The sequence below is a fragment of the Excalfactoria chinensis genome, chromosome 10 (genome assembly GCF_039878825.1).
Source record: "Excalfactoria chinensis isolate bCotChi1 chromosome 10, bCotChi1.hap2, whole genome shotgun sequence".
Taxonomy (NCBI): domain Eukaryota; kingdom Metazoa; phylum Chordata; class Aves; order Galliformes; family Phasianidae; genus Excalfactoria; species Excalfactoria chinensis.
In genome coordinates, this window is record NC_092834.1 from 15,335,642 (window position 1) to 15,348,525 (window position 12,884).

At 44.0% G+C, this 12,884-nt stretch overlaps 1 protein-coding gene across 1 annotated transcript in view; it reads left to right on the forward strand.

Moving 5' to 3' along the window:
* Positions 1–770: 770 nt before the first annotated feature.
* The window catches only part of TLN2 (talin 2), a 130,775-nt gene continuing 118,661 nt past the window's right edge, over positions 771–12,884 (forward strand). The window contains exon 1 of the mRNA XM_072345181.1: positions 771–920. The gene's annotated coding sequence lies outside the window, so the exon portion shown is untranslated. The remainder of the gene's footprint in view (positions 921–12,884) is intronic.

Here is a 12,884-nt window from a genome sequence, read left to right on the forward strand (position 1 = left end):
CTGCCGCCTGTCGTGGCCCTTCGCTTTGGTAGCAGAGACAGGTGTGACGCCGTGCTCCAGCTGCGCCGCGTTCCGTTACTTGGGTGTGTGATTTTGAACGACAGCTGGGCTGACAGAGGCCTCATCTGCATGGAGATATTTCACGTAAGGGGCTTAATTTGCAAAGCCATCCCCACTCTCCCGTCAGTACAGGTGTCTCGGTGCGGTAACCAGCGGCACAGCAGCGAGGGTCGCTGAGGGACCTCAGGGCTTCCCTGGCTCCCGCAGCAGCGCGGCTCGGAGCGGCGGTACCACACGCCGGGCGCTGCGGGCGGGAAGCGCGGGGCCACGCGCCGCTTCACGGAGCCGCGGGCGGGAGGCGCCTCACAGCCCCTGAGGGGAGCGGCGGCGACGCGCGGTTCGGCGCCTCCCCGGGCCCGGTTCGGTCCTCGCTACTCGTTGCTTTTTTTTTTTCTTTTTTCTTTTTTTTTCCCTTCCGGCGGCAGGACGCGCGGAGATCTCCCGGCCCTTCTCGTTCTCCTTCAGGAGCCGCCGGCCGCCTCCTGCAACCGCGGACACGGGCAGGCGTGCGCGAGAGGCGCCGCCGCATCTCCTCAGCGAGGGCCGCGCTCAGCCCGCTGCCTCACGCACAGGTACGGGCTCGGCCTCGCGCTCGGCGGAGGGGACAGCCGCGGTCCGTGCGGCCGGGAGGGCGAGCCGCACACACTGCCCGCGCCGCGAGCCGGGTGGAGGGCGGCGGAGCGGTCCCGGAGTGATGACGCGCTTCCTGTCCTCCTGGCGGGGGTCTGCGCTGGAGTCCGCAGCGGCGGCGGCTGCGGAGCCGGCGGGAGCGGGGGGAAGGAGGGGAGGAAGGAAGGAAGGAAGGGAGGAAGGAGCCGAGCGGCAGCGGGGCGAGGCGATGCTGCAGTAACGCCGTGTCGGTAGGAGCCCTGTCGGACCCCCGTCCTGACCGCTGCGCGGAGAGTCGGTCCGCGCTGCGCCGCGGAGAAGGGAGGGCTCCGTGCCGGGCTGCGCGGCGGAGCGCGGGGCCGCCCCGAGCGTGCGGCAGCTCGGCCGCTCCTGGCTCCGCGTCTCGGCGCTGCGGTGCCGGTGGGAGCCGCGCGCCCCGTGGAACGCCGCCCGCACAACAAGTTGGAGCGCCGCGGCCGCCGGGAGAACCGAGCCACGAGAGGGACCGAGCGGCTCCGTTTCGCCTTTCCCTCGCCGGGAGCGGGACCGGGCGCGAGGGAAACCCCGGCTCCTTCGGGATCCCCCCCGGAGCGGGAGGCGCAGCCCCCACATACCGGGCGACGGGTGGGCGCGCGGAGCCGTCTGCTTCCATGCGCCACGATGGAGGAAAACCCTCGCAACGCGGTGCGAAGCGGCGACCTCCCAAGGACGCCTGTACCTCGCGTGTGCACGCCTGTGTCCGTCGCGGTACACCCGTGCGCGTGTACACGTGCCCCTTCCAGCAGGCCGGGGCGCGGAGGCGGGGCGGGGTCCGCTCCCGCGGGGCTTCCCGTGGGCAGGGAAGCAGGGGGCGCGCTCGGCCCGGCGCGGTTCGGGGTGCTGCCCGCCAGCGCGCTGTTCTGCCCCACCGGCCCGGGCCGTGGGCTGCCCCCCTGCGTGCTCCTGGGGTCGCTGCCCCATTGCTGCCCTCCACACGCCCCTGTAGCGCTTCTGTTCGCTTGGTTTGCTCGGCGTGGCTTGTTGTGTGTTAAAACCCTGCCGCTGCGTAGTGTCTGTTTGAGAAGATGATGGGAACGTTCATTCAAAAGCTCCAACTTGTTTAAAAGCTTATGTTACAGACCTGTGTCTTAGAGCCAACTCTGAGCCTGTTAAGTTTCAAGCCGGCTCAAAGTTTGAAAGCATGGCGCGGTACTACAGGGCATCGGGAGGTCTGTATGGTTGAGGCAGCCCATTAGCTGTGGAAAATGTCCGTGTGATTAAATACAAACACACAACAGGTCTATCAGATTGCTCTTGCTTAAGTAAAACAACATTTATTTTCAGTTGTATGGCCACGTGTAAGAAGTACGAGTGAAAGCTTCAGTGTTAGGTAGGAATACCTTACAAATGGCAGAATGTGGAAAGCTTTTGCATTTGAGGTAATAGAGGCTCTGCAATCAGTGCAGCTGTTAGCTAGGTCAGCAGTGAATGAAGCTGTCTGAACTACTTCCCCCCTATCCTTCAAAGTATGAAATTTTTAAGGCCTTGAGATTGACAGTTACCACAGAGCTAGGGAAAGGCTTCTTTCCTGCGGGAAGTACCTTGCACGTGAACTTCACAACAGCTCCTTTAACTGCTGACTGCTGAAGAGCCGAATTTTTCTTCCAGCTTATCTGTTGGTGGCAAAATCACGCAGCCAAAGTAAGATAAGAGCAGTCGTTTCTGGTTGTCAGTTGGAGTTTCTGGGTTACTGTGACAAACGTGGTCCATATTTAAGATCTGAATCTCTGTGTAAAACTTGATGAAGAATATGGCAGTTTTTAATGGGATACCCATTCATTTTATCATCCGAATAGTGGCACTTTCCATGGAGTACTTCTGCATAATTGTCCCGTGTGTTCAGGGCATAACATCTGTTGCGTGATATCATGTAATGGAATGTGGTACAGCTTAATTTAAGTTGATTTGAAATGTTGCCATTGGACTATAGTAGTGCCTCAGAGGGTGAGAGGTTTTTTGGAGTCTGTGATGGGTGCATAGTTGGTTAGGAGTAGAAGACACTGGGAAAGATGAATTTTATTTGGACTGCAGAGAATTAAGTACTTTAACTCTGAGCTCGGTTTGCTATGCAGTTTTACTCAGACTTCTTTCATCATATGCCAACGCATTTAATCACCAAATTCTACTTAGATTAGAAAAGGCACTTGTAGTTAAGAATACAACTGAATAGTATAAAACAGCACTGCAGTCTATTTGATTCTTTGTTTTTTTTATTGTATCTTTATTTTTGGAGGCAGAGATGTGGGCTTGAGCGATGTATCTGGCTGTGGTATCCCTAGATCTGCGTAGTCTTCCTGATGCGTAGTTTTTTGCTGTGAAAGCTTTCTCTTGTTTGATATGGTTCCTGCAAAAAGTTGACTCAGCATGGCAAGGATGATCTGAAGCATTAATGTTCAGATTGTGTTAATCTGTATGCTTACCTGTCCAATATATAGCTATAAAATCTGTGCAAATGCAAGATCTGGGCAGCTTCCAAAAATGCTAGTTCTTAATTGGTCATCACAGCTCAACAGCAGTACAGGCAGTCACTTCCATCCTTTATTGTGGCGTTTCAGTGTCAGATAGCTGCTGTGATAGCAGTGTTGTACATTTGAGATAAAGTGCGGGCAGCGCCATTTGCTGAAGCATAGAATATCTTGAGTTGGGAAGGACTTGCACTGAAGCATCGTTCCAATATGTTATGTTAGCATTAAGGTACCAAAGCCACTGCTGGGAGCAGCTCTCAGCTCCTTGTTTCTATCGGAGTGTTGAAGAAATGGCCAGCTATGTAGAAGTCCTGATGTGTTTAAATAAAGGCCATTTCTTGTGAAGGCGTTCTTATCCAGATGCTGCATTTGCGCTGGAATATAATTAGCAAAGGGAGAGATGTGTGAGAGCTCTGTATTCAGCTTTCAAAAGTTCTTTTTTTTTTCTTTCCTCTGCTCATGAATCCTGTCAAGATTTGGCAAGTCTGTTTATACATGTTTCTGCAGACAATAGAGTGCTGATGCAAATTGAGAACAGCAAACAGAGCAGTTGTGTGTGTTGTTGGAAATGGAGGGAGGCGGTCCTAGAGTGCGTTGTTTTGCATATTAGATTTTATTTCTGGGTTACAGTATGTCAGTTGGAACAAATGTTACTGCTATATGGCTGGACATGGTTTCAGATAGCCCTGTCTGTTTGTACTTGAAGGGGAATGCAGGGTTTTGCTTCTGGAATTTTCTTTTTGACCACACACAGTGATAAGAATGTGGAGTAAATTGAAGAACTTTAAGTGGCAGGGAAATGTAAATGAGACAGAAGAGTTTTGTTGTTTGTTTGTTTGGACTAACCTGGCTCCTGAGTACAGAGCTATGCAATGCATAATAGTCTCAGCCATTACAACTCTGTGCAAGAGGTTCTGATGAGTATGAACATTGTGTTGCTTTTAAGCTTTTTTTAATGCTGTCATTTAATAATATACTCCTTTCTCGGAAGAAAAAAAAAAAATAAATGGGGAAAGAAATAAAAGGGAAAAATCTGGTTATGTTGAAAGATGCCCAAGCCACTGGCAGCCCAAGACCTGCAAGGCCAGCTCACATGGTGCTGCAGTCCTGGGTCTGGTCAAGGATGAGACAGTTGTGTTGTTCCATCTCTGGTTGTAATAAGCAGATGCCTTTTGAGTGAGGCTTGGGAGTGAGGTGGCGGCAGTGAGCCTGTGGTTACATTTGGTGCCAAACTTGAATCTGTGAACAGTGAATGTTCTAGATTGCTGTCCCTGCTAATGCTGCTGAAAACCCATCTCATGGCTGTGTCAGAACTGTTTCCCCGGGTGTGCTGTGTGCACACATGCTTATCTTGGAATTGGGTTTGAATTAGCTTGCATACTTGAAGCAATTGTGATAACATTTTGATGTTTTCCACTTCCAGCTGCAAGCTGGGATTCCATCCCCAGAGATCCACCCCCTCAATTCTCAAAGCTCCAGTGCTTCTTTATTTATTTATTTATTTTAGCCAGAAAACACACTGAGTGTCTTTACAGGGTGAGGGTGATCATACAATAATATGGTATCTTAAAATATCTGTACAGTACTATGATGTTGGCTTCTTACTTGGAGTCCCTTTTCTTGGCAGCAACCAGTTGAATTTCTGCCAGGGTGGGTCAGCCTGGCACTTGGAACTGCCTCGCTGGCATTCTCAGTAGGTAGCTCAGCTTTCTGTGTTTGGGCAGCAGGAAGCAATGTGAATTGCAGGGAATGGTAAATGGACCATGTGTCTTTCTATTTGGCAGCTTTTACAAGATCGAGATTTTATTTCCATAGAAAAGTGACATTTAACACAGGAAGAAGCCAGGAGGGTCTCACATTTCTAAATCACAGCAAATAACAGCTAAGTTGATAAAGAATCAATGGTATTACATGGGCCATTTAGTTTTTCAAGGTGAATAACAATTTACATTTTTAACAGCTGAGACAGAGGCGTTTGTTACTGTAGGGTATTCCTGCTGAGTGATGTGAGAGCCTGTTACACAATAGGGTTGTCATCAGTGTAGGAGGGCCTTCTGTGCTGCACAGGGCTTTCCTCAGTGCTTGTATGTATGTTGACAGATTTCTTACCTTTTTTGGGAGCTGCTATCAGTAAGAAGGTGAATTTCCCTTTGTTTCAGGTGGAATTTAGCTGTTGGCAGAGATGGGAAAGCTGTGTTGTTTTTCTCTGGAGGGTTTGAATTTAGATGAAATATGTAAGCGTGAATCAGTTTGGAAACCTTACTGATGGTAAAAATCAGGCTTAAATGTGTACTAGTGAATACTTCAATTGACCTTAAGGGCACTGGTGGCAGGTACCTCTGACTGTCCAATTAAAATAAGCCAAATTTCTGCCTAAGGGGAAGCAGCAAGATAGACATTGCCAGAGGGAAAGAGAATGGAAGCATCAAAGGCAGGCAGTGAATTTCTGGCAGTTGATAGTCCCAGATGAAGAAAAGACCTATAGTAACCTAATAGGAAGAGCATCAGTAGGAATGTGATTGTGGTATAGAACTGAAACAATAATTTAGACAAGATAAAAACATTGAAGTAATAGGAAATAGTCTAAATTCATGAGCAAGGTTGTAAATGAACATAAATAAACGAGATCAGGAATCAGAACTTGGATGCTGCAGTTCTCTGTAGCCTGCAAGTTCTGCAATTCCTTGTAATCTTCCTATTTTTGACTACAAAACATCTTGTCTTAAGTTCACAGTGTAAAGACTCCCATCAACAAGAGGTATCTGAGCTGTCTGAGGAAGGGATCAAGTAGTCGCTGCTGCTGCACAGTAGGAATGCAGGAGCAGGCAAAAGAAACCAGTAGCAAGCCTCCTAATTTAAGAAATCTCTGAAGGCAGCATTACAGGGAGGGAGAGTGAAATGCCCAGCTTCGTTTTAAAAGGCAGAGGCTATGGAAAATTAGATCATTTTGTTGTGATGTTTATAGTACACCTGGGAAATGTTATGTTCATTTGGTGAGGGTGCAGAGACCCTAAAGGAGAACCCAAGGACTTCTATGTACCCACCCTCTGGACAATTATAGATTTTGAAAAGTAATAAGTAAAGTGCTGTTGTTGTGTTTGCAGTTGGAAGTAATGTCCAAGTCACTCTAATGGGAGGTGAATTATGTGTTCAGCTGCAGTAAGATTCTAACCAGATCTAAATTCAGAAGAAGGGGGCCAGAGAAGCATAACTGAAGAGAAGATTGAAACCTGTGAAGAAAGTGGTTAGCTAAATTTTGTGTGTGATATTGGACAGGCCAGACTACAAGTTAACTATGGCAAATTCAGGTATTGAGAGGTGAGAAGGAGAACTGCAAAGTCTAATGGGCCTTATCTGAGGCCATTGTATGTAGAGGATAGGGTCATGTATGGAATCAGTTCAGATGGGTTGACATGTACTGTATTGGTGAGTGATGTTTTGTCTGTAGAGAGATCTGTTTACCATTCTTGGTTGTCTGTTATCTTGTCTTCCTTGGCTCTATGAGGCATTTACTTCTATCACTGCTGACAATACGGTAATAACATGCCATAGCCCATCTGAGTTTCTGGGTTTTGCTGTCTTGCAGTTAGGTAAGGTCTCTTGTTATTAATTTCTTCTGATCGCTGACACCTCCTTGCTCTGCATGCACTACACCTGAACAATGAAGCCCTGTTTTTATTTTTGTCTTACTGTGTGAACTAGATCTGTGTAAGTGTCATGTAACCAGTTTCATCACCTAGGAACTGGAAGGCTACCTGTGAGGCCATGAGTGATGGTGGTGTTTGCATTCAACTGCAGATGGTCAAAGCGGTGCAGGGTGGAGGATTTGAAGTCTGTTTGCTCAGGTGTCGATTTGACGTGTTCAGGATTCAGACTGTATGTTAGGAAAAAGTTGTTAGCTTTGCCATGATTGTACCATTTAACATAGGTGGATTTTGGAGAAAAACTGAAATCCTCTCTAGTATCTGTGCATGAAGTGTATAATAGCACTTGGGGCCAGAGTGGAGCTGAGTTGAGCAAGATCACAGCTACAGAGGGCCCTAAACCACTGGTGCATTTCCCTGGTCAGAATTCCTTGTCTTTGCTGACCTCTCGTTCCTGTATTTAAAAGGTAGCATTTGGTAATGCGACCTCTGTGTTGTGACAACATTCTAAGTTTAATGAGCAGCCCTTTGTGAAGTGTGGCCTCGGGCCATGCCAGGTAAACTTGTAGAAATAAGCATTCTTAAGTGATTGTAGGCTTTCTTTTTCTTTTTTCTTTTTTCTTTTACTTAGGTTTTTCTTTGTTTTCTTTCCTTTGGGACTTCTTAGAAGCCGCCCACAGCAATTCTTATTCAGTTTGTTTAGCAGCCACTACAGTGCGGTTTTCATCCTGAAGCTACAGAGCTTCCTTTAAAGATAAATTTCAAGTACCTGCTAAACATCTGCTATCAGGCTTCAATACTGTTTTGGTACCCACCCAAAAAGTGTATCTCCGTGTACAGCTCGGCTTTCTGTAGTTGTCATATGGGTTGTCAGGAATGAAATACAACTTCAGCCCCTGAAGAGGATGCAGAAACAAGGTGGGATTGTAGATAACAGACATATAGTAAAAGGGAAGGCTAAACAGGTTTCTTTTTCAGTTGTTTACGGGGAACCTCTGAAAACCAATGGAAAAATGTAGAACGAGCATAGAAATTACTTGGATAAAAGGAAAAATGAGAAGTGGGTTTTTTACCTGTAGTTACAGCTTTGTAAAGACTGATGACTTATAGTGGAGTGATACAGACATCTCTTCTTGACTAAACTCTTGATTAAAATTTCTTGCTCAAGGTGTACCTCATTATTTAAAATAAAATAGTTTCACTACCTGTGTAGCAGTCTTTGTACTAGCATGGCAAGGTATTGTAAGCACCCATCTCTATATAGAAGCAGATCTTGAGAAGCTCTGACTATATGGTACCAACATTTATTTATATGTGGTTTACAGTTAGGTGGCATTTTTTTTTTCTTTTAGAGTTAAATTCCTTTGTAGGAAGCATCTCCAATTTAGCTAATCTTGCTTTTATTTGTGACATTTATCTTTAGGCTTGTTTTGTTAAGACCTAACCCCTTTTGGGACAGGATTGAATAGCAGGAAGCAGCAGTGGGCACTGCTTTGCATGGCAGGTAAATGGAGGTGCTGGGGACGAGCTGTGCAACTGAGGCTTTACCTTCTGTGCCTCTGGCAATGAGTAGAGGCCTTGTGCTTGTGGGGAATTTGCCGCTGGAAATTGTAGTGATTCATATTTAAGGGATCTCCAAGTGGCTTAGAAATGTAAAAGCTGTAGCTTTAGTAGGGGAGGGTGTGCTCATAAAGTAATTTCACACAGATGCATGTGTGTGCACAGAACAGCTGCTGAAGTTTGTGTTAAGATACAGGATGTTGCAAAGTAACATTATTAAAAAGTGGATAATGGTTGGATAGTAAGGCTGTGGTATTGATTTGAATGCTCCAGTATGGTTATTACAAGTCAGAGGTGAGGGCTATTATTTGTGCATATGCTGCTGAAGTGTTCACAAGTGAATTGTGTTCTGGCATTGTTTTTTTGCAGTAAACACTTATACATAAAGTATCACATCCTGTATCAGTGAGTTACTGGCATCACTTGTTTCTGCATTCTCATTCTCACTCTGTGAGAAAAGCAGGGTTGGTAGTCTATAGCCAAGTTATCCTGCCACGTTACACTTAATTCTCTTATAGCTTGTAGCCAATCTGTGGGCTCTGGGAATTCTGGGGGGATCAGAGCTGGGGTCTCCATATGGCAGGACAGTAGGGGTTGTTCAGCACAGTAGAAGTTGAGACTCTAGAGGGAAGAGTTTTTTCCTTGCATTGGATATGTAGTGTTGGCTGAGTGATGATGATTTTTCCCTTCTTAGGAGTACCATAGGGTTTGTGTTTGCTCTGTCACAAGTGAAGACAGAGACTTTGGTAGTTGAGGGAGAAGTAATTATTTGTGCCATAGCAAATTGAGTTCCTAAGCCCAAATATCAGTTTTGGATCTGAAATACTGACTCTGAAGGCAGATACTGACCCGTGCCTTGAGTTTGAAGCTTTCTTAAACTTGGATTTCCCTAACCCTTTATGTATTCATTGAAGATAATGACAGGTCTGAATTGCTGTGTTCTGATGACGTAAGAGAGGCCTTGAGAGCAGATTTTACCCATCAGTGTTAATTTAAAAACTCTTCTTAATCTGCAGAAGTATGGCTTTTCTTAGGAAATTTAATATTTTCACATCATTGCATAAAAAACTAGCAGTTTCAAGGTGTTCCACATCAGGATTTACTGATGGTAGGTGTTACTTTAAGCTTATTCAACAAATGCCAGGCCTGATCTTACTGCAGTATGGATTCTGTTTCTTTTACAGATGGCACTCAGAATCCAGTGCTGTTCAGGGCATCGCTGAATAGCAAATGACAAAATTACAATTCAAATATAGCAACATATTTTTAGGAAATATTTTTTATTTTTATGAAATAAATTTTACTGTTTAGAAAGCTAAACAAACAGTATAGGTGAACACAACTATTGTATTAAACACTGGTGTTATATGTAAGGTATGTGAAGTGTTTCCTATTATAGCCTTGGGTTTATGTGTTGGCACAATAATATGAAAACCATTTGTTCAAAAATTTATTTTACTGGAATGCTGTAAAATGACAAATTTAGTTATTTTTGATAGGGAAAGTGCAGCTTTTGACCTTCGTGAATGAATTACCACTGCTAACAGTGAATATTAAAAATCAAACCTGATGATACTGAGCTAAGTTACACACCTAATGGTATTTTGTCTTGATAGCCAGCAGTTCAGGAAAGGTTAGAAGTGTATTTGGGCCATTTTACCTGGGGTTATATATTTTTAATTACATATATATATACAAAACTGATCTCATCTTGCAGTGATGTGTAACTACAAGTTTCTTCCAGCTTCCTGAGCATTAATGTCACTTTGACTCAATAACCTATAATGAGGTTTTTAGCTTCTGGTTTGCTTTCTACTTGTGCCTTATTTAGGATTTTATATGTTTCTAATTCAGTTTAAACTTAGTTAAGAGGAGCAGTTAAGTGTGTGCTTCTGAGTTTGTTGCTTCTCTTTAATGGCAAAAAGGAGAAAAATACAAGATTTTGCTGATCTGGACTTCTCCCTGGAATACAAGGAGCCCATTTTTGTTGCACTGTAGTTATCTGATATATACTGAAGATAAAAGTTGATTGGTAGTCAGTAATTCTTTGTTACTGCTCATCTCTACATTCAAAAATGATTTTCTTGGATTTTAGCATTTAACTTTTTGTTCTTAAGTACATGCTACTGCTATCTGTGGAGTTTGTGTATTTAGTGTAAATGTGTATGTATGTTTTTCTTTCTCTTTTTTTTTTTTTTTTTTTTTTTTCTTCTGCCTTCCCAAACTGTTCAGCACTGCTGAAATATGTAGTAGGTTCATGCTGAAGTACAGCTTGTGAAAACAAAGGGGTTATTCCTTGGAAAATGAGTGCCTGCATGTACAGTGAGCACAACTAAAGTTAGAATCCTGCTTTGGAAAGAGCTAATGCTACTGCAGTCAGACCCCTGGTGACTGTGTCTCTATAGCCAGGTGACAGTTTAAGACTTCAGAAGAATGCTGTTGGGAAAACCCACAAAATTTCACTGTCCAGTTAGCAAGCTTGGCGCACCTGAGCTCCATGGAAAGCAGTTCTTTCTTTTGTGAGTTGACCTTTCACAGCATGATACCTGCTCCTTTTTGTTTCTCCATTAGCTGTGCTTTCTAGGGAATGGGTTTCAATTGCTTGGTACTGATACTGAAAACAGTCCTTGTGGTTTTGGTTGAATATGGTTTGCAATAAGTAACTCACTCGTTCCAAATGCTGGTGATAAGTGCTTATTACCAAGCAGCACAGGTAGAATAATTGTCACTAATATAGTTTTCTTGTCAGTTCATTATGTTCTGTGTCAGGGTAGGGGTTTTATTTGTGGATAGGCAGGTATTGAATCATGTAGAAAAGTTGCTATAAATTCTTACCACATTTAGGGATGAGACTTGTTTACTGTCTGGTGAGGAGTCCCACCTTGGCAGAAATCAAGATGTATTTAATCTTGTGCTCCTTTTCTAGGTTGGGCTGGAGACTCCCTTTGAAAGAATGTTTCCATCTACTGAAGCCTGCTTTCTAAAGGACACTTGAAGTCTAACAAGTTTCAAATAAGCTCAACAAATGAAGAATGTATTCTTTTTTACTGCTGATAAGGAAACTAGTGTTAGTTTTACTTTTTTACTCCTCATTTCCATGCCAGATTCTTTAGAGTTCATTGCATTTGACATTAAAATAAACAGAACCCTAAGTACTGACTTGATCACTGCTGTCTTGTAGCTAGTCAGTGTCATTTGTCCTATGAAGTTTATGAATAACGTAACAAGTTATTAGCTTCTGAAGTTTGCCACTTGTTGCCCTTGAGGCATTTTGTTTGAAATACATTTAACTTGTTACTTTCTCCCTTTCCAGTAGATGCTGCTTTGATAACTGAGTGTTAAATTGGAAATGACCTTACTTGCCATCAGTTATAAATAGAAGTGAGAAAGAAGGGGATTCCCCTGCAACTGCCCCCCCTCCATTCGTGGCTTTCATATTCAAACTCTGTTTTACAGTGGGCTGTGCCTCTTTGCCCTCCACAAGCTGTACTCCAAAACCAGTGTACTTTGAGCCATGAGCTGGTGAAGTTACTAGCACTCCCCTTACATGCCATTTTCTGATCATGCTGCTTATATCTCTGGATTTTGCAGTGATTAAAGTGCTAGTTTGTTGAAAGCAGTTGGTTACTTAAAACACTTTTGATGTTTGATCTTGAAAACAGTGCCATTGGAATATGAATCCTAGGTCAGTCATTTCTGGTGGACAGAATGAAAAGCATGAGTCCTGTATTGCGGTGTAAAGTGTTTTGTACTAGATTAAGTGGGTAATGCAACAAAATTAGTGGTATGCCAGTAATTTGTGCATGGTGTGATTTGGTTGTTGAAGGGAAAATGTGGTTAAGCTAGGCTTCTGGCTGAACTGAAGGGATAATGAAACTAATCTGACTCAAGTATTTGTTGTACATCATTTCCCAAATCAAGGTAGTAAAACTGTGAGAGAAATTAGAATTAACCTGAAAAAGATGAGCTGTGAGTAGACTCTTGTCAGTCCCTCTCTGTCCTTTTACTCTTTTCACAGAAGATGAAATCAGATTTGCCCCATTTCAGCCTCTCTATGACTGGCGCAACCAGGTCATTGTGAGTGCCGATTGTTTTTGCACAGCATCTCCTTCACTTGTGCTCCATCTCTCCATCTTTTTGGTCATTATGCTCATTGTGCTTCTGTCTTGGACATTTGAGATTTTGTAATTTAACAGAGTTGGACTTTTGTCATATATGCATTTTCATTCAAAATGCTGGAGCTAAAACTGCTGCAATAACTAATAACTCAGTCCTTTGGATGTGTTTCCTGTTTCATCACTGGTTTCAGTGCTCATCTCTTGATCAAAATTATTACTTTATTTCATTTACAGGTGTTGAAAACTGCCTTCTGTTGGACAGGTGATTCCATTTAGTAGGCTTAAATCTCAAATCTTTCTATGCTATCATGTTAAATAGTGTATTGAACTCATTTTCTGGAGATTTTTAGGGTATCACTGATGGAATGCTGGTTTTCATCATGCTTACA